This window comes from Bos indicus, chromosome 23, assembly GCF_029378745.1.
Source record: "Bos indicus isolate NIAB-ARS_2022 breed Sahiwal x Tharparkar chromosome 23, NIAB-ARS_B.indTharparkar_mat_pri_1.0, whole genome shotgun sequence".
In the NCBI taxonomy this organism is placed as follows: Eukaryota; Metazoa; Chordata; class Mammalia; order Artiodactyla; family Bovidae; genus Bos; species Bos indicus.
Window position 1 is genome coordinate 35142390 of NC_091782.1, and position 23396 is coordinate 35165785.

Genomic DNA, 23396 nt, shown 5'->3' on the forward strand with positions numbered 1-23396 from the left:
TAGGTATACATACGTCTCCTCCCTCTTAAATCTCCCTCCCACCTCCTGCCTATTCCCACCCTTCTAGGTTATTACAGAGCCCCTGTTTGAGTTTTTACTTTGAATCTCAGGTTTTCTCAGTATAGTAGCTTTGTGTACCTTATTTCCGGTCTTGTTGAAATTCCAACTCAGAATCTTAGGTATCAGTGTGGTAAGCAGCATCTTTGCCACTGATATGGAAAGTACTTGAATCATGCAGACCTATTGGTCCCGCCTTCAAAAAAATGTATGTCCTTGTCCTTTATTGTGCAGTTCAGTAAGAACAAATGTCCCAACCAACAGCATATAAAGATCAGATAAATCTGGAAAGCTGCACTAAAAATACATCATTTTATCTTTAGTATTTATGATAGTGTCTGGCGTGTAGCAGGAGCACAATAAATGCTGAAGAGAAATGGCAGTGGCCTCTCATCTGTGTCTTAGAGAGGCAGCTAATATTTTCATAATTCAGTATGAAAGTAGATATTATATGTATTGTGAAGTGAAGTCGCTCAGTCGTGTCTGACCCTTTGCGACCCCATGGACTGTAGCCTACCAGGCTCCTCCATGGGATTTTCCAGGCAGGAGTACTGGAGTGGGTTGCCATTTCCTCCTCCAGGGGGGTCTTCCTGACCCAGGGATTGAACCCAGGTCTCCCGCATTGCAGGCAGATGCTTTACTGTCTGAGCCACCAGCTAAGTTCTCTGATTATATGTATTACATATATCAAAATAGATATTCATTGTAATGACTCTGAGTTTAGAAGTCTAGGCTAAACTTACATGTATATGTAAGCATATATGTAAAGATTTTTAAGCCCATATATTAATTACTTAATTTTTATCTAGAGACTCCTGGGAATAGCCTTATTGTCTGAGTACATCAGATTTCTTGATGTGGGGAGAAAGGGCACTCGGGGGTACAATGGAATGCCACTGTAAGAAGAGAAAGGACGGAGTGTCTTGTAAGGTTTGGGTTCCTTTGAAGGAGGGTCTTGGAATCAGATTGGTCCTGTTGGGTTACTCTTTTTCAGAGGCAGGTTGGGAGAAGCAGGGATTAACTATGGATTGGGCGCTGTCATGGGGGAAGGAGAATTCAGCAATGGGGTATCACTAGTTGCTAACAGAAATAGTGAAGCAAAAAGGGGCGGCTGGTAGGAAAGCACTCATTCTAAGAGGAGGTTGTTATGTCATTTTACAGCTATTGCATGACTTTGGCATAAATATTTCCTGTTAATTTCACTTCTGGGTTAATCTGTACATGTCCTCCCAGTCTGATCAATTGGTGTTTCCACTCTTTCAGTCCTGAATAGTTTTTGTTCTTTGTGCACTCCTCAAATCCCCACAATCATCTTATACAAATGTTATTACCATCTGTATTTTATAATTGACAAGAAAGGTTTAGCAAGTAACTCATTCAAGGCCCAGCCATAGCCAAGGGCATAGCCTAGAAGGGGATTGTTCATCAAAAACTACTCAGGACTTAAAGAGTGGAAATACCAGTTGATCAGGCTGGGAGGACAGGTACAGATTAACCCAGAAGCAAAATTAACAGGAAATATTTCTCCCAAAGTCATTGCTTCCAATAGCACTGCTCTAAACTTAATAGTCATGGGAATGTACAAAGAAGGCCTCAGCAGTGCCCTGGCTTCATGTTCGGTCCTGCTGCTACTGCTGCTGCTAAGTCACTAAAGTCATGTCCGACTCTATGCGACCCCATAGACGGCAGCCCACCAGGTTCCTCCGTCCCTGGGATTCTCCAGGCAAGAACACTGGCGTGGGTTGCCATTTCCTTCTCCAATGCATGAAAGTGAAAAGTGAAAGTGAAGTCGCTCAGTCGTGCCCGCCTCTGCGACCCCATGGACTGCAGCCTACGAGGCTCCTCCATCCATGGGATTTTCCAGGCAAGAGTACTGGAGTGGGTTGCCATTGCCTTCTCCATTTCGGTCCTATATTAACCCAAAAAAGATGTCCTTTTCATTATAGGGGACTGAAATGCAAAAATAGGAAGTCAAGAAACACTTGGAGTAACAGGCAAATTTGGCCTTGGAATACGGAATGAAGCAGGGCAAAGACTAATAGAGTTTTGCCAAGAAAATGCACTGGTCATAACAAACACCCTCTTCCAACAACACAAGAGAAGACTCTATACATGGACATCACCAGATGGTCAACACCGAAATCAGATTGATTATATTCTTTGCAGCCAAAGATGGAGAAGCTCTATACAGTCAGCAAAAACAAGACCAGGAGCTGACTGTGGCTCAGACCATGAACTCCTTATTGACAAATTCAGACTGAAATTGAAGAAAGTAGGGAAAACCACTAGACCATTCAGGTATGACCTAAATCAAATCCCTTATGATTATACAGTGGAAGTGAGAAATAGATTTAAGGGCCTAGATCTGATAGATAGAGTGCCTGATGAACTATGGAATGAGGTTCGTGACATTGTACAGGAGACAGGGATCAAGACCATCCCCATGGAAAAGAAATGCAAAAGAGCAAAATGGCTGTCTGGGGAGGCCTTACAAATAGCTGTGAAAAGAAGAGAAGTGAAAAGCAAAGGAGAAAAGGAAAGATATAAGCATCTGAATGCAGAGTTCCAAAGAATAGCAAGAAGAGATAAGAAAGCCTTCTTCAGCGATCAATGCAAAGATATAGAGGAAAACAACAGAATGGGAAAGACTAGAGATCTCTTCAAGAAAATCAGAGATACCAAAGGAACATTTCATGCAAAGATGGGCTCGATAAAGGACAGAAATGGTATGGACCTAACAGAAGCAGAAGATATTAAGAAGAGATGGCTTATAGTAAAGTTGCAGGATATAAAATCAACACACAGAAATCCCTTGCATTCCTACACACTAATAATGAGAAAACTGAAAGAGAAATTAAGGAAACAATTCCATTCACCATTGCAACGGAAAGAATAAAATACTTAGGAATATATTACCTAAAGAAACTAAAGACCTATATATAGAAAACTATAAAACACTGGTGAAAGAAATCAAAGAGGACACTATTAGATGGAGAAATATACCATGTTCATGGATTGGAAGAATCAATATAGTGAAAATGAGTATACTACCCAAAGCAATTTATAGATTCAATGCAATCCCTATCAAGCTATCAATGGTATTCTTCAAAGAGCTAGAACAAATAATTTCACAATTTGTATGGAAATACAAAAAACCTCGAATAGCCAAAGCCATCTTGAGAAAGAAGACTGGAACTGGAGGAATCAACCTACCTGACTTCAGGCTCTACTACAAAGCCACAGTTATCAAGACAGTATGGTACTGGCACAAAGACAGAAATATTGATCAATGGAACAAAATAGAAAGCCCAGAGATAAATCTACGCACATATGGACACCTTATCTTTGACAAAGGAGGCAAGAATATACAATGGATTAAAGACAATCTCTTTAACAAGTGGTGCTGGGAAAACTGGTCAACCACTTGTAAAAGAATGAAACTAGAACACTTTCTAACACCATACACAAAAATAAACTCAAAATGGATTAAAGATCTCAACGTAAGACCAGAAACTATAAAACTCCTAGAGGAGAACAAAGGCAAAACACTCTCCGACATACATCACAGCAGGATCCTCTATGACCCACCTCCCAGAATATTGGAAATAAAAGCAAAAATAAACAAATGGGACCTAATTAAACTTAAAAGCTTCTGCACAACAAAGGAAACTATTAGCAAGGTGAAAAGGCAGCCTTCAGAATGGGAGAAAATAATAGCAAATGAAGCAACTGACAAACAACTAATCTCAAAAATATACAAGCAACTCTTACAGCTCAACACCAGAAAAATAAATGACCCAATCAAAAAATGGGCCAAAGAACTAAACAGACATTTCTCCAAAGAAGACATACAGATGGCTAACAAACACATGAAAAGATGCTCAACATCACTCATCAGAGAAATGCAAATCAAAACCACTATGAGGTACCATTTCACGCCAGTCAGAATGGCTGCGATCCATAAGTCTACAAGCAATAAATGCTGGAGAGGGTGTGGAGAAAAGGGAACTCTCTTCACTGTTGGTGGGAATGCAAACTAGTACAGCCACTATGGAGAAGAGTGTGGAGATTCCTTAAAAAACTGGAAATAGAACTGCCTTATGATCCAGCAATCCCACTGCTGGGCATACACACTGAGGAAACCAGAAGGGAAAGAGACACGTGTACCCCAATGTTCATCGCAGCACTGTTTATAATAGCCAGGACATGGAAGCAACCTAGATGCCCATCAGCAGATGAATGGATAAGAAAGCTGTGGTACATATACACAATGGAGTATTACTCAGCCATTAAAAAGAATACATTTGAATCAGTTCTAATGAGATGGATGAAACTGGAACCTATTATACAGAGTGAAGTAAGCCAGAAAGAAAAACACCAATACAGTATACTAACACATATATATGGAATTTAGAAAGATGGTAACAATAACCCTGTGTATGAGACAGCAAAAGAGACACTGATGTATAGATCAGTCTTATCGACTCTGTGGGAGAGGGAGAGGGTGGGGAGATTTGGGAGAATAGCATTGAAACATGTATAATATCATATATGAAACGAGTTGCCAGTCCAGGTTCGATGCACGATACTGGATGCTTGGGGCTGGTGCACTGGGATGACCCAGAGGGAGGGTATGGGGAGGGAGGAGGGTTCAGGATGGGGAACACAGGTATACCTGTGGCAGATTCATTTCGATATTTGGCAAAACTAATACAATATTGTAAAGTTTAAAAATAAAATAAAATTTAAAAAAAATAAAAATAAAATAAAATTAAAAAAAAGAAGAGATGGCAAGAATACACAGAAGAACTGTACAAAAAAGATCTTCACGACCCAGATAATCACGATGGTGTGACAACTGACCTAGAGCCAGACATCCTGGAACGTGAAGTCAAGTAGGCCTTAGAAAGCATCACTATGAACAAAGCTAGTGGAGGTGATGGAATTCCGGTTGAGCTATTCCAAATCCTGAAAGATGATGCTGTAAAAGTGCTGCACTCAATATGCCAGCAAATTTGGAAAACTCAGCAGTGGCCACAGCACTGGAAAAGGTCAGTGTTCATTCCAATCCCAAAGAAAGGCAATGCCAAAGAATGCTCAAACTACCGCACAATTGCACTCATCTCACATGCTAGTAAAGTAATGCTCAAAATTTTCCAAGCCAGGCTTCAGCAATATGTGAACCGTGAACTTCCTGATGTTCAAGCTGGTTTTAGAAAAGGTGGAGGAACCAGAGATCAAATTACCAACATCCGCTGGATCATGGAAAAAGCAAGAGAGTTCCAGAAAAACATCTATTTCTGCTTTATTGACTATGCCAAAGCCTTTGACTGTGTGGATCACAATCAACTGTGGAAAATTCTGAAAGAGATGGGAATGCCAGACCACCTGATCTGCCTCTTGAGAAACCTGTATGCAGGTCAGCAAGCAACAGTTAGAACTGGACATGGAACAACAGACTGGTTCCAAATAGGAAAAGGAGTATGTCAAGGCTGTATATTGTCACCCTGCTTATTTAACTTATATGCAGAGTACATCATGAGAAACGCTGGACTGGAAGAAACACAAGCTGGAATCAAGATTGCCAGGAGAAATATCAATAACCTCAGATATGCAGATGACACCACCCTTATGGCAGAAAGTGAAGAGGAACTCAAAAGCCTCTTGATGAAAGTGAAAGTGGAGAGTGAAAAAGTTGGCTTAAAGCTCAGCATTCAGAAAATGAAGATCATGGCATCTGGTCCCACCACTTCATGGGAAATAGATGGGGAAACAGTGGAAACAGTGTCAGACTTTATTTTTCTGGGCTCCAAAATCACTGCAGATGGTGACTGCAGCCATGAAATTAAAAGATGCTTACTCCTTGGAAGGAAAGTTATGACCAACCTAGATAGCATATTCAAAAGCAGAGGAGACATTACTTTGCCAACAAAGGTCCGTCTAGTCAAGGCTATGGTTTTTCCAGTAGTCATGTATGGATGTGAGAGTTGGACTGTGAAGAAAGCTGAGTGCCGAAGAATTGATGCTTTTGAACTGTGGTGTTGGAGAAGACTCTTGAGTGTCCCTTGGACTGCAAGGAGATCCAACCAGTCCATTCTGAAGGAGATCAGCCCTGGGATTTCTTTGGAAGGAATGATGCTAAAGCTGAAACTCCAGTACTTTGGCCACCTCATGCCAAGAGTTGACTCATTGGAAAAGACTCTGATGCTGGGAGGGATTGGAGGCAGGAGGAGAAGGGGACGACAGAGGATGAGATGGCTGGATGGCATCACTGACTTGATGGACGTGAGTCTCAGTGAACTCCGGAAGTTGGTGATGGACAGGGAGGCCTGGTGTGCTGGGATTCATGGGGTTGCAAGGAGTCGGACACGATTGAGCGACTGATCTAATCTGATCTGACATTGCCACACCTCGATGTGTGCATCTTTCTTACAAGGAAACTATAAATGCAAGGGATAATCTTGCACAGGAGTTCTATTGTCAAATGATCACCTTGCCATAATGCAATACTTCCTAACACCGGTTTCCATCCTCGTTTTAGAAAGCAACACGTGCTCAAAATCAGCGGGAAGCCTAAAGAGGCTCCCGCTGGAGGAGTAGGACGTGTGCATCTGGTGTGACTTTGCTTTGGGGGAGACATTTGCAAAGGGTCTTTGACCCAACTACTGTGCTCACGCCTCCCTTGAACCTGGCCTGGGCATTTGGAAGAGGTATTTATCTCCTCAGGCTATTTAGGACCAAGGTGGCCTGAGGGGTTGGTGAAGGAAAGGTGGAGCAATGCAGACCACCCTGCTGCCCAAAAGCCTTCTGCTTGGTCCCCTGCGGGGTGGGAGTCCGGGTAGCTTGCGTACCCATTTTTGGAGCACGAGCTGGGAGCCAAGAGCTGGGTAAGGACTGCTGCCCTCCCATCCCTGGGGGCACGTGTGCGCGTGCGCGCGCGTCGCCGTGGTAACCACGCAGCAGAAAGGCGCTGAATCACGGGCGCGCGCTATCCCAGCTCCAGCAGAAGCTGCAGCGGGGGCGGGCGGGGGCCTTCCTGGTTGCATCTTGGCTAGACCCGTGCCAATCCCGGCGGGACTGACTGGCCTCGCGCAGAGAAGCGGTGACCACAGTCGCTGTCACTGCTGGAGGTACGAGCGCAGCAGTAGCCTCATCCCGTCTCCGGTTTGGGCAAGAGTCTCTCCTGGCCAGCAGCGCCTCGATAAAATATCCCCCTTCCCAACCCTCTGGCCGAGTAATGGGAAGAGAGGGCAGCAAGTAGGCAGGTTATGCCAAAGAAAAATAAAATCAAGACGCCCTGAGTTAGGAGGTGAGTTTCTTAAGGTTCTTCTGGCCATCTAGGAAAGGGCTTATTCTTGATTGCTGCACCGATTGATTGTTTCTTAGTAGGGTGGAGTCGAGAAAATTTGCATCTTTTCCCAATCTCGTGAATTGCATTTCTTAGTCCTGTAGAATCGGTTTTCTTTAAACTTCGTTTGGTATTATTTATGTGATCTTTACTATCATTTGCTAAATTCATTTTGTCTGTGTATCTTATTTGAAGCTAAAAACCTTTTCATGGCTTTTTCTTCCTTCCCTTTGAACTTCCTCTACAGAATGGATATTCATCACTATATTATTAATCAAGAGCATAAACCTCGTTTGTGAAAGTCATTATTCTTTCCATCATTCTTTCTCTTAAGTATATGGAGTGAGAAAAGAATATGGTATACACACTCATCCATTTTTGTTGCTAGATTTCTCATCTAAACATGTTTGTTTGTGAGTAAAATGTTAGTGTTTTTTCCAGTACTTAAATAGAAACATTGAATGATATCTTTGATAATAATAGAAAAAGTCAATTTCAGACAACTCCCTCAAAAGAGCAAGAAATTTTGAAGGGACTGTTAGTGTTTATTTCTTTATTCCTGAAATGTATGTTCATTGTCCAGATGTTTCAAATTGTTCGTTACAAGAAGACCACAATCATGGAGACTCCTGAAATTATGCCAAATGTAAAATTTTATCTTGTGCTTATTATTATACCTGATTTTTCATATAGACAAGGGAAACTGGAAATATCAGTTCAGCTGTAGACTTTTGTTTCATATGGAAAGCTGAATTCCTCTTTGAATTTGAAAAATTTGAAAAAGAGAATTACAAATATATATCAAGACTTTTTTAGGACCTCAGGTGATAGATTCATCACACCTTTGCCATCTAAGATGCTAATTTAGGAAATTAATTTCCTTTCAGAATAACAAAAATAATTCAGCCAAACTCACTATGCAATGAAACCAGTCAAAAGAGAGCTTCAATAATTTTTAATTGTAAAAGAATGGATATACTGTTAAATTTTCTTCATTTTTTCCTACCAAACAGAGAAGATGCATTCTCTTTAAATAAATTTGTAGAGTCAAGCATGACTATTTCTGGGGCAGTGATGTAGATTGCCAGGTCCGATGGCCTGGGTTTGGTCATTGCTCTGCCACTTAGTGGCTGTGTCACATTTGACAAATTCCTAACTTTCTCTTAGACTCAATTTTTTCATCTGTAAAAGAGGGATAATAATAGGAACAACCTAATGGAATTCCTATAAGAATGAATGAAAGCAATGCATATACATACAATACATATACATAAAGCTCTTGACTCGTTGCCAGGCATGCAGTAACACTTCAGTAAAAGGTGAAAGTGAAAGTCTCTCAGCCGAGTCCGATTATTTGTGACTGTGTAGTCCATGGAATTCTCCAGGCCAGAATACTGGAGTGGGTAGCCTTTCCCTTCTCCAAGGGATCTTCCCAACCCAGGGATCGAACCCAGGTCGTGCGCATTGAAGGCGGATGCTTTACAGTTGAGCCACAAGGGAAGCCCACTTCAGTAAAATTTAGTTGTTATTATTGTTCTCAACCTAAGTTTTCTTTTCAAAAAATATTTTCTATGTCTTCAGAATAATTTGGCACTAAAAATAGAAATATTTTAATATGAGAAAACTTGTTCTGATTTGTAATATCAAATCATCAGAAATGCATAAATATTTCTTTGTAGCATCTTTACAACAACAATAATAAATATAATCACAATCTTAAAGGCATGTCAATTTCAGGTAATTATATTTGATACCATAAGGAAGGAGCTTTGCTGTAATGGGCATGGAGTAATTGGTGAGTTATTGCTCTATTTATTTTTTTAAATGTGTATTTTTAGACACTATTCATGTGAATTCCATAGTGAGAAGCTTTATTTCTGTTAAGTAGTAAATATGGGTGGGCCAAAATAGCATCTATTTTTGCATCATTTGACAGTCGGGTGGTGGTTTCAAAATAAGTCTTCTTAAATGACACACAGATAGATTAAAGATACGGTGTTGTACTATAATCCCTTCCAAATAACATTGGTAGAATATGTTACCTGTTGGAAAGTGGTATTGTGTCTAGCCTGCTGTGCATTCTTTTCCTTAAGTTCATAAAAGCAAGGGATTCTAGGAAACATCTGTTTAATTTAAGCAATGTAGCTAGACACAGGATAATTCCGATTTCAAAATAAATTTTCAAAGTTAGTTTTATTCTGTGCTATAATTTAAAGAATTATTAAGTATGGAGGGTAAATTAACTCAATTTTGCACCTTGAGTTGGCAAAAGTCTTAGCTGCATGCAAGCTCCCAATTGTGGCATATGGGATCTAGTGCCCTGACCAGGGATAGAACCCAGGTCCCCTGCATTCAGAGGGTGGGGTCTCGGCCACTACACCACCAGGGAAGTCCCCACCTACAAATTTTAAATGTTAGTGTGTGTGGTATGTTTTTTCATGTGATGGGGAAGTATGTATTACTCCTCTCTAGGATAAAGATCCTGTTATTCTTAGGTTGTGATTATCAGCATAGTTTACCACTTATTTTCTATCCCCCTCATTAAAATAAAGAGTAGGATGTCTTCTGGTCAATATAACATAGTTTTCTTTCTTAAAAATGTTTTCAAAAACCACCTCTTAAGATGACTTATTTTCAGTAAAATTGCTGTCTTTACTCTCTCTCATTGTATTTCTACTTATCAGGAGGTTGAAATATTTTGTTAATTCAGTGTCTTCAGCCTCCTTATCTTAAAACTACAAGACATCCAAATTCTAGGTGCCAAATGCTCAACATTTTATTATCCTGTGGGAAAGACACACATATTTAGGAGTATGCTGCTAACTAACTAGTCTTCACTCGTTTATATCAGAATTTCCTAACTACTCCTGTGCAGCAACTGCTCCTCCCAAATCTGGAGAAACTTCTTCTGATCTCATTTTACTAGACCTCTTACTATTCTCACTTTCTTGAAACAAAATCTTCTCTTGGTTCACAAATACAATCACAGTGCCCTCCTGCTGCTACTGCTAAGTCGCTTCAGTCATGTCCAACTCTGTGCGACCCCATAGACAGCAGCCCACGAGGCTCCCCCGTCCCTGGGATTCTCCAGGCAAGAACACTGGAGTGGGTTGCCATTTCCTTCTCCAATGCAGGAAAGTGAAAAGTGAGAGTGAAGTCACTCAGTCGTGTCTGACTCTTAGCGACCCCATGGACTGCAGCCTGCTAGCTCCTCCGTCCATGGGATTTTCCAGGCAAGAGTACTGGAGTGGGGTGCCATTGCCTCCTCCATCAGTCCCCTCCTAGGATTACTGTAAAGTAGGTATATGAACATGTCACACTTCTGCTTCAGAATCTTCAGTGTCATGTCCATCAGTGGATAAATGGATAATCAAAATGTGATCCTTATATACAATGGAATATTATTTGGTCTGGAAAAGGAAGGAAATTGTAACTGTGCTACAACATGGATGAATCTTGAAGATATGCTAAGTGCTGTAAACCAAATACAAAAGGACAATATTGTATGATTCCACTTACTTGAAATATCTAGAAGAGTGAAATTCATAGATACAGAAAGTAGAATAGTGATTACTGGAAACTGCCACGAGTGGCTAATGTTATGATTTAATGGGCACAAAGCTTCCATTTGGAATAATGACAAATTCTGGGGATGGTGATGGGGATGGTTTCACAAGATTTAATCTCTGTCTTTCCAGTTCTGCAGTTTCGTTTCAGGGAGATTAGGAATAGAATTATTTTCAACCTGCTCAAAACTTCTTGTACTTCCAGGATATGAAGATTTCTGTCTTTCATTGATTCCAGAACCTTCTTGGCTGTTTTCTCTTTACGTTTTGTTTCTTCACAATTCTTTTATAAAAAATTTTATTTTGTTTTGGAGTATAGCTATTTAATCCTCCCAGTTCTTTTTATTCTTTCCTTTTGGAGTCATCAAAAGACGTATATTGGGCCATTTTTTTTACTTCAGGACTTTATTCTGTCCTTTGCATTTTCAGCTTATTTCTTTGAATTGCGTTTCAGGTTATTTCTTGAGTTACAGCTTCCATTTCATTTCATTGAGTTTTATTTTTTAATTAATTTATTTTAATCGGCAGCTAATTACAATATTGTAGTGGCTTCTGCCATACATTGACATGACTCCAATGAGTTTATTTCTAGTTATACAACTTCTGATTGCATCTTTTAAACTATGTCTTTTAATTTTTGTCTCCTCTTTTCACTTTAATCTGCTTTACCACTTCAAACATACTTACTCTGTAGTGTCTCTTTGGTACACTTTTTACTTCTGTTTCTTGCTCCCATGTGTTAACATCTGCCACCTCTCCTTTGTACTGGTTTGTTCCCTAAGGTGTATTACTCTTGTTATTACGGTGGTTCATTTTCAATGGGAATTGCTTTTCTGGTGGAGTTCTATGTGCTTCGTATCCAGGACTGTCCCTCTAAACAGATTTTTGCTTTGCTTCTGCCTTGGCACTTAGCTTTGTGTTAATAAACAGTTTTGTTGTTCTTACGTATATGTGTGGTCCACTTAGCCTGGAAATGGAACTTATAAATTGGCGTTGTACCAGGTTGTTACAGGGAAGTCCCCATAGAGAGGTACATCTTGGCCATCTTCCTCTGTTTTCTTTCAGTCTTGTCATGGCATGCCTCTGGTTTCCTCTAGCCCCTATTCCTAGGATGCATTAGTTCTTCTAGGCTACAGTGGTGTTTGTGAGGCTCCTCATAATATTTTATAATGTCAATAGATGTTCAGCTACTTTCCTGCTGCATTAGTCTTTGATAATATCTAATTCCTTAATTGATCTAAATTAATTTTGTCCCTGCGTTTGAAACTAATATTGTACTTTTCCTTCCTTCTCTTTCTTTTTAAAAACTATTCCCATTAAGTTTTTTGTTTGTCTTTTGAACATTCAAGTAAATTTTCCTCCTTGTTGGAAACATATATTCATTATCATGATGGCACTTCTTAAATAGTAATTCCCATCCCACTGTTTTGTTACTCCTGGTTTGTTATAGAGGAATAGTGAGTAGTGCATGCATGCTTAGTCATGTCTGACCTGTTGTGACCCCACAGACTGTAGCCCGCCAGGCTCCTCTGTCCATGGGATTTCCCAGGCAAGAATACTGGAGTGGGTTGCCATTTCCTCCTCCAGGGGATCTTCCCAACCAAGGATTGAACCCAAGTCTCTTGTGTCTTCTGCATTGGCAGGAATATTCTTTACCACTGGAAGGGAAGCCCCGTTATAGAGGAAGCCCTAATAAAAAGTCATTTTAGCACATATATTTTAATAGATGATTTTTGATTTTACAGTGAGTTTTAGAATCTACCATTACCTCTTCTTTTATTCCCCAAATATCCTTTTGCCTGTTTGTTTTTTTGCAAATGAATTTTGTTAAGTACTTTAAAGCCATCTGTTGAGTTTTAGTTCATTTTTTGTTTCTTTGTTAACAGTACTATTATCTTTAATGTCTATTGTCTTTCCAGATTACACAAGGTTTCCCTCCCCTGGTATTTGTATCTCCTGTTCTCTCTCCCAGTAGAGTTTTCTTATTGTATTTTAATAGATTCTCTTCACATTTTGAGTCTTTTTGCATATTTTAATGCTTCTGGCCATGCCTAGCAATGGGATCTCTCTAATTAGTGCTCTATCTGTGTATTTGTCTGCTTTATAGAGATGCTGTTGCTTCAAAGAATTTGCTGATCGTCACCAGCCTGGTTGTAGTAACCCTTGTGCTGATATTTCTTTCACTAATTTGATGTGTCTAATGATGAGGAAACATCTTGTGTATTCTCTTCACTGTCTCCTTAATAATCTGATTCTTAGAACATTATTAAAAGAGCGATTTGACTTTTCTTTCTTTTTTTGGCTTGTTTTCCCTCCTATTTATTGGTCTACCTTTTGGAGCATCACAGAATCTGTTCACTCGCCATTCCGCATGAATGCCCATCCTGTGTTTACCAACCAGTCCTGGATCATGTTTCCCTTAATTCTGCTTGATCGCCTATTAGGAAATCATTTTATACTATAATTGTAAGGCATTATCTCTGTTGCCAGTAAATTCCTGGGTAATCCTCTGTGTAGATTAGCACGGGTTTTTTCTAGGACTAGTTTTACTTTATCCTCTTTCAATGGAGAAATTCAGACCATAGATTATCTTACTGAAACACTGCGAAGTTTTTACCTTCCTGGCCTGGCATCTAATCATGTCTGGGCTTCCTCCACCACCTTTCTTCCTTGGTTTGTTGGTGAAGATCTGAGGCCTTGAGAGCCCTTTGTAGATGCAAGAGCAGCGGGTTGAAGCTTCCTCCACAGGTACTTTCTGAGCTGCTTAATCTTCAAGTCCTCTCTCCAGGCTCAGGCAGGTCCAGGGTGAAGGAGTGTGACTCATGAAGAGTTTATCAACTGCCTTGGCAAAGGCAGTGTTAAAAGTGAAAAAGATCAGGAGAAAGCAACCTTGACTCTTTTTCATTCTTAGTGTTCCTTACCCATTGATACTTAGAGACTTGCTTTGGAGAAACTGGAAACTAACTTCTGACTGATAAACCACAGAATTTCAGCTAATTCAACCAGAACATTCTATATACCTTTTGTGGATGACACATATCTGTCTTACTTCTCTCAGATTCTTAGTGGGAACTTCAAATAATATGAAAATAGTATGTAAAACTGCCTTGTGAATAAAAGGACTATTATCAATGGCTGTTATATTGTGATGGTGATGATGAATATTACAAACCATTTTTCTTGTTATTAATAGGATAGATTATTAACCTAGAATATTCTACCTTCTTTCTATTTTATTCCTTTTCTTTCTTAGGGAATAAATGAATAATTATTTACCTAATTCCAGAAAGTTAAATTCTAAAGGAGAACTCTTCTTTTTTTAAACAAAGTATAGCTGATTTACAATATTGTGTTAGTTTTAGGTATACAGCAAAGTGATTTGAATCTTTTCTTTCAATTCTTTTTCCACTATAGTTTGTTACAAGATATTGAAGATAGTTCCCTGTTCTATATAGTAAATCTTTGTTGTGTAAAGAACTCAGACCAGCTAATTATAGACATGTTGATAAATATTAATAGAATTGAGGGCATGAACAGTCTCAGAATTGATGAACAGTTTGCCAGTTTCAGAAGTTTGGTAATCATCACCTGTCTTTAGAATTTGGCATAAAGCAGATTCACTGTCGTTGACACACAAAACCTCTAGTATCTGAATTTAAACATCGCTGAGCACTGACTGGATTTTCCCCTACAGTGGGTGGCAGATGGTGTCTGCACTCTTCCTGGCCTTGCCTCGTGCATGCTCTCTAAAGGTGATGATTTAATTTTTAGAGCACAAGACAAAGCATTTATTTAGAAAGCAGTGTTGACCCCATTAGTAAGAATTAAATTTAGGGAGAAACAAAAATGCTGAGCCAACTGAAAGCTAAGCTATTCCCATAATTAGGGAGACTATTTAAAGCTCCAAGATGTACACTCAAGGTTTCACCTTCTGAAACATTTTCCCTTAATGTAGGAATAGTATCTCCAGGAATACCAGTGTCTGGTGTTATTTCTAATATGAGGACCCTGAGACAGTGTGTCCATTTCCAGAAGTTCAGAAAAGATGGTTTACTCTAGGAATCAGTACCTAAGTAAATATAACTTCTCTTTACCTTTTCTTTCTCTTCACATACAGCCTTTCACTAGCCACCCATCCTTTGAATGGTTCTCTTGACTGTTTTATCCAGTTACTTCCAGGAAATCACCATGTTCTTCTCTAGTGTCACTTTGACTCCTTGAGTGCAAGATGCTCAGATGGTAGCCCAGGGCCTGCAGTCACCCCTGTGGATAAAGACTGCCTCAGCAAAGACAGCTTTTATCACAGTAGTGACTGATAAAGCTTGGAGGCTCAGATGGTATAAGAATAATATGACAAATAGAGCACCTCCAGCAGCTCCCAGGGGCTAAGTCGAAATAGCAAAATACAGCTTATCTTGTTTGAGTTCACTGGCTCTGAAAAGCTAGAGTTTACCAGCCTACTTTTGCTAGCCAGTTAACTGCAAACAGGACCAGCTATAAACACAGCCTGTTCCTGAATAGTCCACAGGAAAATGCTGTCCAGAGGATCCGTTGAGGTCTTTGAAATGAGGCCCCATTTGAGCTGTTTTCATTTCCCTCAAGCAGACATGCTAGAGCTTGTTTTCTTTCTGAGCCTGTAGAAGCATTTCACTGCACCATTATTGATAAAGGCCACATATCAGAAACAACCAATCATCCAGCAATAGGGAAATGGCAGCCCACTCCAGTATTCTTGCCTGAAGAATTCCATGGACAGAGGAGCCTGGTGGGCTACAGCCCATGGGGGTCCCAAAGAATCGGACAAGACTGAGCAACTAACACTTTCACTTTCACAAGGAAATGGTGAAGTCAGTTATAATAATCACCTCCATGGGATATTGCAAAATAACAGAAAAGAATAATGAATAAGAAAGTAGCAATGAAGGATAATGAGGGATAGAATGTGAAATGAAAATGAGAGCTATTTTTCACTAAGAGAATAGCTTTGGTGAAGTACATGTATATATAATAAATGGAAGGAGAGCCTGGAAAGAGAAAATAGCCATTCATTAGTGTGATTTGATTGCAGTGTTTTTAGTGTACATTTTGGTCATCGTAGTTAAAAAACGAGTTATTTTATTCACTCAGCCTCCATCCGGGCAGTGTGGCAGAGGTTGGAGACACAGACAACAATGTAATAAAAGCCAGTTCTCCTGGGTTTATGTAATATATCATTTTAAAAAACAAACTTTTCCCTTTGATCAGAAATGTTAGCACAGAAAAATGGCAGCCGCGGAGGAACAGCAGTTTCATCACGAAGTTGATCTTTCATAGCTGCTTCTGACTTTTCATTTCAAAAACTAGCAGCAGCCATAATAAACCATCACCATGCAATGTCTGTACCTTCTGGCTACAGTGTATCATGGTTTGGATTGGAATACCCTGAAGTCCTTTACCATTCATCCTACCTTGGTTCTGACTTGACTGGTTTCCTTTGGGCAGAGATGAAAGAAAATCCCCAGTGTGTGAAGACCTGAGTTATTCTTTTTTCTCCCTGTAAAATTGTTGGCTTTTTTTTTTTTTTGGTCCACCCTTAAACTTAGAAAATGCTGTCTGTTTTAGGTACTCTGTGGGGTCAGTGATGGGACAAAGTAGGAACATTTCAGAAAGCCCTTCTGTTGAAAAGGACAAAGGATGGTGTTGTGTGTTGCACTGTGTCCTCCCCAAAAGATAAGGTGAAGTCCCAGCTCCTGGTGCCTGTGAACGTGACATTATTGGAAATAGGGTTTTCACAGATGTACCTGAGCTAAGATGAGATCATTAATCCAGTACGACTAGTGTCCTTGTTAGCAGAGAGAAATTTGGACACAGAGGCAGCTTGGGAGAGCATCATTGACAACAGATGCAGACCGGAATGATGCAGTTGCACGCCCGGGAATATCAGTGACAGAGGCAAAAAGGGATTTGCCCCAGAGTCTCAGTGGGGCTGTGACCCCTTGATTTCAGACATCTGGCCTCTAGAATTGTGAACGAATAAATTGCTACTGTTTTAAACCACCTAGTTTGCTGTGCTTTATAACAGCACCTCCAGGAAACTAACACAGATGTGAAAAGCAAGGGTTATAGTCAGTAAATAACCACTATGATGATCACCTGATGGGTGCATAGAATGGACAAGGCATTATCATTATGGACCTGGGCAGGCTTTTAAGCCCCTCCAGGATGATGATGCTTCAGAACTTTTGTCTGAGTCAAACACAACATATTAAAACAATTTAAAGAAGAGAACTTCCAGGCTACAGGAACATGTAAGGTTGCTCAGAAAACATTTTTGCACTGAAAGCCAACGACTTGAAAAGTGGGAAAATTTCCCTCCAGTCTAGGTGGGTAGGGACTCCCCAGGTAGCCATGAGGAGGAGAGCTCTGCTCTTGAGGTACATGGCTTGGGAATGGTATATGTTTCCTTCCAGGACAGTCTTCACATTCTCTTGGTTCTGCTTTTTTCATAGGCCCTCTGCTGCCACTGACACCCTATGAGGACCAATCTCTCTTTTTTTTAGAGATTAAAAAAAAATTACATATTTATTTATTTTTGGCTCCACTGGATCTTTGTTGCTGTGCACAGGCTTCTCATTGCGGTGGCTCTCGTGTGGACACAGGCCCTAGCTGCACGGGCTTTAGTCATTGCAGCGTGCGGGCTCAGTAGTTGTGGCACAGGGGCCCAGCCACTCCTTGGCCTATGAAATCCTCCTGGATCGGGGGTTGAACCTGTGTCTCCTGCATTGGCAGGCGGATTCTTCTCCACTGCACCACCAGGGAAGTCCCAGATCTCTCTTTGTTAAGAGAGAAGATTCCTGGCATAAGCTTGAGATCTGGCTTTCACAGAGGTTGTACATTGGCCCATCTTGTCTTGGCTTTCATGGGCTCAGGGCTTAGGGCTCCTCCAGTGCCCCCTGAAAGTCCTGTGCTGCCCCAGTTTCTAGAGAATGGGTTTCCTTTATCTCCTCGGTTCCATGCCACCTGCTTCCTATCTTCCAGGAATTCTTTGAAGTTTCTGGTCTATTAGTAGTTCTCATTCTTACTTTTCCAATGTTATGGTTTTATGGTTTCTTTTCTCCCATCTGTTCATATGTGCTGCCGCCTTTTCCCTTTATTTTCATTTTTTAGTAGAAATGTAAGAAAGAGGGGAAATAGATGTTATCGATCCAGTCTGCAGTTTGGAATTAGAAAGTTTTTTAGTACAAATGTAAGAAAGAGGGGAAATAGATATTATCGATCCAGTCTGCAGTTTGGAATTAGAAAGTTTTCTTTTTCTTTTCAGTTATTCAGATCAGATCAGATCAGATCAATCGCTCAGTCGTGTCCAAATCTTTGTGACCCCATGAATCGCAGCACACCAGGCCTCTCTGTCCATCACCAACTCCCGGAGTTCACTCAGACTCACGTCCATTGAGTCAGTGATGCCATCCAGCCATCTCATCCTCTGTTGTCCCCTTCTCCTCCTGCCCCCAATCCCTCCTAGCATCAGGGTCTTTTCCAGTGAGTCAACTCTTTGCCTGAGGTGGCCAAAGTACTGGAGTTTCAGCTTTAGCATCATTCCTTCCAAAGAAATCCCAGGGCTGATCTCCTTCAGAATGGACTGGTTGGATCTCCTTGCAGTCCAAGGGACTCTCAAGAGTCTTCTCCAACACCACAGTTCAAAAGCATCAATTCTTTGGCGCTCAGCCTTCTTCACAGTCCAACTCTCACATCCATACATAGTCACAGGAAAAACCATAGCCTTGACTAGACGAAACTTTGTTGGCAAAGTAATGTCTCTGCTTTTGAATATGCTATCTAGGTTGGACATAACTTTCCTTCCAAGGAGTAAGCGTCTTTTAATTTCATGGCTGCAGTCACCATCTGCAGTGATTTTGGAGCCCAGAAAAGTAAAGTCTGACACTGTTTCCACTGTTCCTCCATCTATTTCCCATGAAGTGATGGGACCGGATGCCATGATCTTCGTTTTCTGAATGCTGAGCTTTAAGCCAACTTTTTCACTCTCCACTTTCACCTTCATCAAGAGGCTTTTTAGTTCCTCTTCACTTTCTGCCATAAAGGTGATGTCATCTGCATATCTGAGGTTATTGATATTTCTCCCAGCAATCTTGATTCCAGCTTGTGTTTCTTCCAGTCCAGCATTTCTCATGATGTACTCTGCATATAAGTTAAATAAACAGGGTGACAATATACAGCCTTGATGTACTCCTTTTCCTATTTGGAACCAGTCTGTTGTTCCATGTCCAGTTCTAACTGTTGCTTCCTGACCTGCATACAGGTTTCTCAAGAGGAAGGTCAGGTGGTCTGGTATTCCCATTTCTTTCAGAATTTTCCACAGTTGATTGTGATCCACACAGTCAAAGGCTTTGGCATAGTCAATAAAGCAGAAATAGATGTTTTTCTGGAACTCTCTTGCTTTTTCCATGATCCAGCGGATGTTGGTAATTTGGTCTCTGGTTCCTCTGCCTTTTTTAAAACCAGCTTGAACATCAGGAAGTTCACGGTTCACATATTGCTGAAGCCTGGCTTGGAGAATTTTGAGCATTACTTTACTAACGTGTGAGATGAGTGCAATTGTGCGGTAGTTTGAGCATTCTTTGACATTGCCTTGCTTTGGGATTGAAATGAAAACTGACCTTTTCCAGTGCTGTGGCCACTGCTGAGTTTTCCAAATTTGCTGGCATATTGAGTGCAGCACTTTCACAGCATCATCTTTCAGGATTTGGAATAGCTCAACTGGAATTCTATCACCTCCACTAGCTTTGTTCGTAGTGATGCTTTCTAAGGCCCACTTGACTTCACATTCCAGGATGTCTGGCTGTAGGTCAGTGATCACACCATCGTGATTATCTGGGTCATGAAGATCTTTTTTGTACAGTTCTTCTGTGTATTTTTGCCATCTCTTCTGCTTCTGTTAGGTCCATACCATTTCTGTCCTTTATTGAGCCCATCTTTGCATGAAATGTTCCTTTGGTATCTCTGATTTTCTTGAAGAGATCTCTAGTCTTTCCCATTCTGTTGTTTTCCTCTATATCTTTGCATTGATCCCTGAAGAAAGCTTTCTTATCTCTTCTTGCTATTCTTTGGAACTCTGCATTCAGATGTTTATATCTTTCCTTTTCTCCTTTGCTTTTCACTTCTCTTCTTTTCACAGCTATTTGTAAGGCCTCCCCAGACAGCCATTTGGCTCTTTTGCATTTCTTTTCCATGGGGATGGTCTTGATCCCTGTCTCCTGTACAATGTCAAGAATCTCATTCCATAGCTCATCAGGCACTCTATCTATCAGATCTAGGCCCTTAAATCTATTTATCACTTCCACTGTATAATCAATAAGGGATTTGATTTAGGTCATACCTGAATGGTCTAGTGGTTTTCCCTACTTTCTTCAATTTCAGTCTGAATTTGGCAATAAGGAGTTCATGGTCTGAGCCACAGTCAGCTCCTGGTCTTGTTTTTGCTGACTGTATAGAGCTTCTCCATCTTTGGCTGCAAAGAATATAATCAATCTGATTTCGGTGTTGACCATCTGGTGATGTCCATGTATAGAGTCTTCTCTTGTGTTGTTGGAAGAGGGTGTTTGTTATGACCAGTGCATTTTCTTGGCAAAACTATTAGTCTTTGCCCTGCTTCATTCCGTATTCCAAGGCCAAATTTGCCTGTTACTCCAGGTGTTTCTTGACTTCCTACTTTTGCATTCCAGTCCCCTATAATGAAAAGGACATCATTTTTGGGTGTTAGTTCTAAAAGGTCTTGTAGGTCTTCATAGAACCTTTCAACGTCAGCTTCTTCAGCGTTACTGGTTGGGGCATAGACTTGGATTACTGTGATATTGAATGGTTTGCCTTAGAAACGAACAGAGATCCTTCTGTCGTTTTTGAGATTGCATCCAAGTACTGCATTTTGGACTCTTTTGTTGACCATGATGGCTACTCCATTTCTTCTGAGGAATTCCTGCCCGCAGTAGTAGATATAATGGTCATCTGAGTTAAATTCGCCCATTCCAGTCCATTTCAGTTCGCTGATTCCTAGAGTGTCGACGTTCACTCTTGCCATCTCTTGTTTGACCACTTCCAATTTGCCCTGATTCATGGACCTGACATTCCAGGTTCCTATGCAATATTGCTCTTTACAGCATCGGACCTTGCTTCTATCACCAGTCACATCCACAGCTGGGTATTCTTTTTGCTTTGGCTCCACCCCTTCATTCTTTCTGGAGTTATTTCTCCACTGATCTCCAGTAGCATATTGGGCACCTACTGACCTGGGAAGTTCCTCTTTCAGTATCCTATCATTTTGCCTTTTCATACTGTTCATGGTGTTCTCAAGGCAAGAATACTGAAGTGGTTTGCCATTCCCTACTCCAGTGGACCACATTTTGTCAGATCTCTCCACCATGACCTCAGTTATTAGTGAAGCTGATTTCAAAACTCCCAAGTCCTATTAATCCTATTAATGAAACTCATCCTTTTAATGAAGCCAATTGCCCCCCAGGAAGATTCATGTGAATGTATTTGCTGTGTGGGCTGGGTCTCTTGGTATAATGGTGACCCTAATCTCCAGGATCTGCCTCTTTGGAGAGCTCAAACAGCAAGGGTGGAACAGTCCTTCTCTAAGGAACACCTGGGGACTTGGTCTAGTACTACAGCATCTGGCTTGTCTCAAGTTGCTTTGAGAACAAAATGGGTGTGTTAAGAAGCTGTGATTAGAGAACTACAAGACAGACACCTATCCTCCAGCTATCTCCCATACCCTTCTGTCAAAAATACCTAAAAGAGCCTTTGGTCACCAGGAATCTCCTGTGACATCCGCATAAAGAAAAAGACCTTAAGGTTTAATCAAGTAAAAACAGCCAATACCTTTGCCTGGAAGCTTGGGTTTATAGAGACCTGCAGGGAGGGGATCAATGGAGGGGAAGGGAAGACCCTGACCAAGACACCCTAAAAGGGGTGGTGGTGGTGGTTTAGTCGCTCAGTCGTGTCCGACTCTTGCAACCCATGGACTGTGGCCCTCGAGGTTCCTCTGTCCATGGGATTCTCCAGGCAAGAACACTGGAGTGGGTTTCCATTTCCTTTTGCAGGGCATCTTCCCAACCCAGGAATCAAACCCGGGTCTCCTGCATTGCAGCGGGTTCTTTACCGACTGAGCTACAAGGGAAGCCACCCCCACCTTCCCCCAAAAGGGGAGATAGGCATAATTGTGTGCCTACACTCACTGGCTGATCTCTTGTTACTTCCGTTTCTTGCTTTGAAATGAAATACTAAAGAAAATTGGCAGCAGGAAGATGAGTGCTGTGCATGCACAGGCCCAGTGGATAGGGCTAGGTTTAGGGCTAGGTTGAGGATACAGAAAGCAAAAACACAGTTATGGATTGTCAGCATTCCCTCCAGGGTAAAAACTGCAGAGCCCCTCATATTTGGAATCTTCCAAGCTGAGATTACAACCAAGCTCTGAATTGCTGCAGCCTGCCTTACCAAAATGCCTTTTTAAAAGTTTCTGAAGTAGAATTACATAGTTTTGCACAACTGAATGTCAAGCTCATGAAGCCTGACTCTCCTACTCTTCTCCAATGTTGTTAAAATATATTAAAAATAAATTTCTAATTTTCCCCCCAGTGGTATATTATTAATGGAGGAGATACAAAACTGGGTTTTCCATCAGTTCATCTGGTAGTGGTAGAATTGGCAGTGATCGGAATCCACTTAATGGTTGATGTTGTCAGTTAGTCCTTTCTTCTGACCAGAGCTCTGTTTGGTTTGCTCTGGCTGAAGTAGCCAGGGAGCTGCTGCCATGGGATTTGCACTCCCATTGACAGCAAAATGTGATGCTCTCCGAATCAGAAGGCGTTATTTTAAGTTTCTCCCCCTTGCACATCAAGGCCTCCCCACGGGTCCACCTGACTCGGGGAGAGCAGTCGTTGATGGGCCCCTTTGGAGATGGCCAGTCCCTGCACTCCGAGCTCAGCTTTATCACTCAGGCAGTTCTCCCCGCTCTTCTCTTTCCTTTCTGTTTATACTTCTCCCCCTCAGTGCTGTTAACCAGTCTTGTGGCTTTTAAACCCACTCTCTGGCTCCCCGTTTATACCTCTGGCTGGTCTCTCTTCTGAACTCCAGACCTGTTTATCCAGTGCCCTGATCAGCACTCCACCTGACGGTCTTGAGTCGCTCCCCACTTCAGGTCATTCCAACCCCATTCTTCTGGCTGCTTAGTCATCCTGACCACTTGTCCTCATCTCAGGCCCTCCACCACTTCCAGCAGCAAATCCTGCAGTCTCTACCTGCAAAATAATTCAGGTGTTTTGAGACCCAGACCCTTCCTGCTGCCACCTCGGGGCAAGATGCCATCCCCCCACTTGGATAAGTGCTCGGGCTTCTCACTTATCTCTCTGCCCTCTACACTCCCTTCGACA

At 41.2% G+C, this 23396-nt stretch overlaps 1 protein-coding gene across 3 annotated transcripts in view; it reads left to right on the plus strand.

The window, feature by feature from the left end:
* Window positions 1–7020: 7020 nt before the first annotated feature.
* Window positions 7021–23396, plus strand: part of KIAA0319 (KIAA0319 ortholog) — a 76371-nt gene continuing 59995 nt past the window's right edge. The window contains exons 1-2 of one of the 3 annotated variants that reach the window (XM_070778312.1): window positions 7021–7366; window positions 9143–9200. The gene's annotated coding sequence lies outside the window, so the exon portion shown is untranslated. The remainder of the gene's footprint in view (window positions 7367–9142; window positions 9201–23396) is intronic. The other 2 variants (XM_070778311.1, XM_070778313.1) reach the window with 2 other exon arrangements.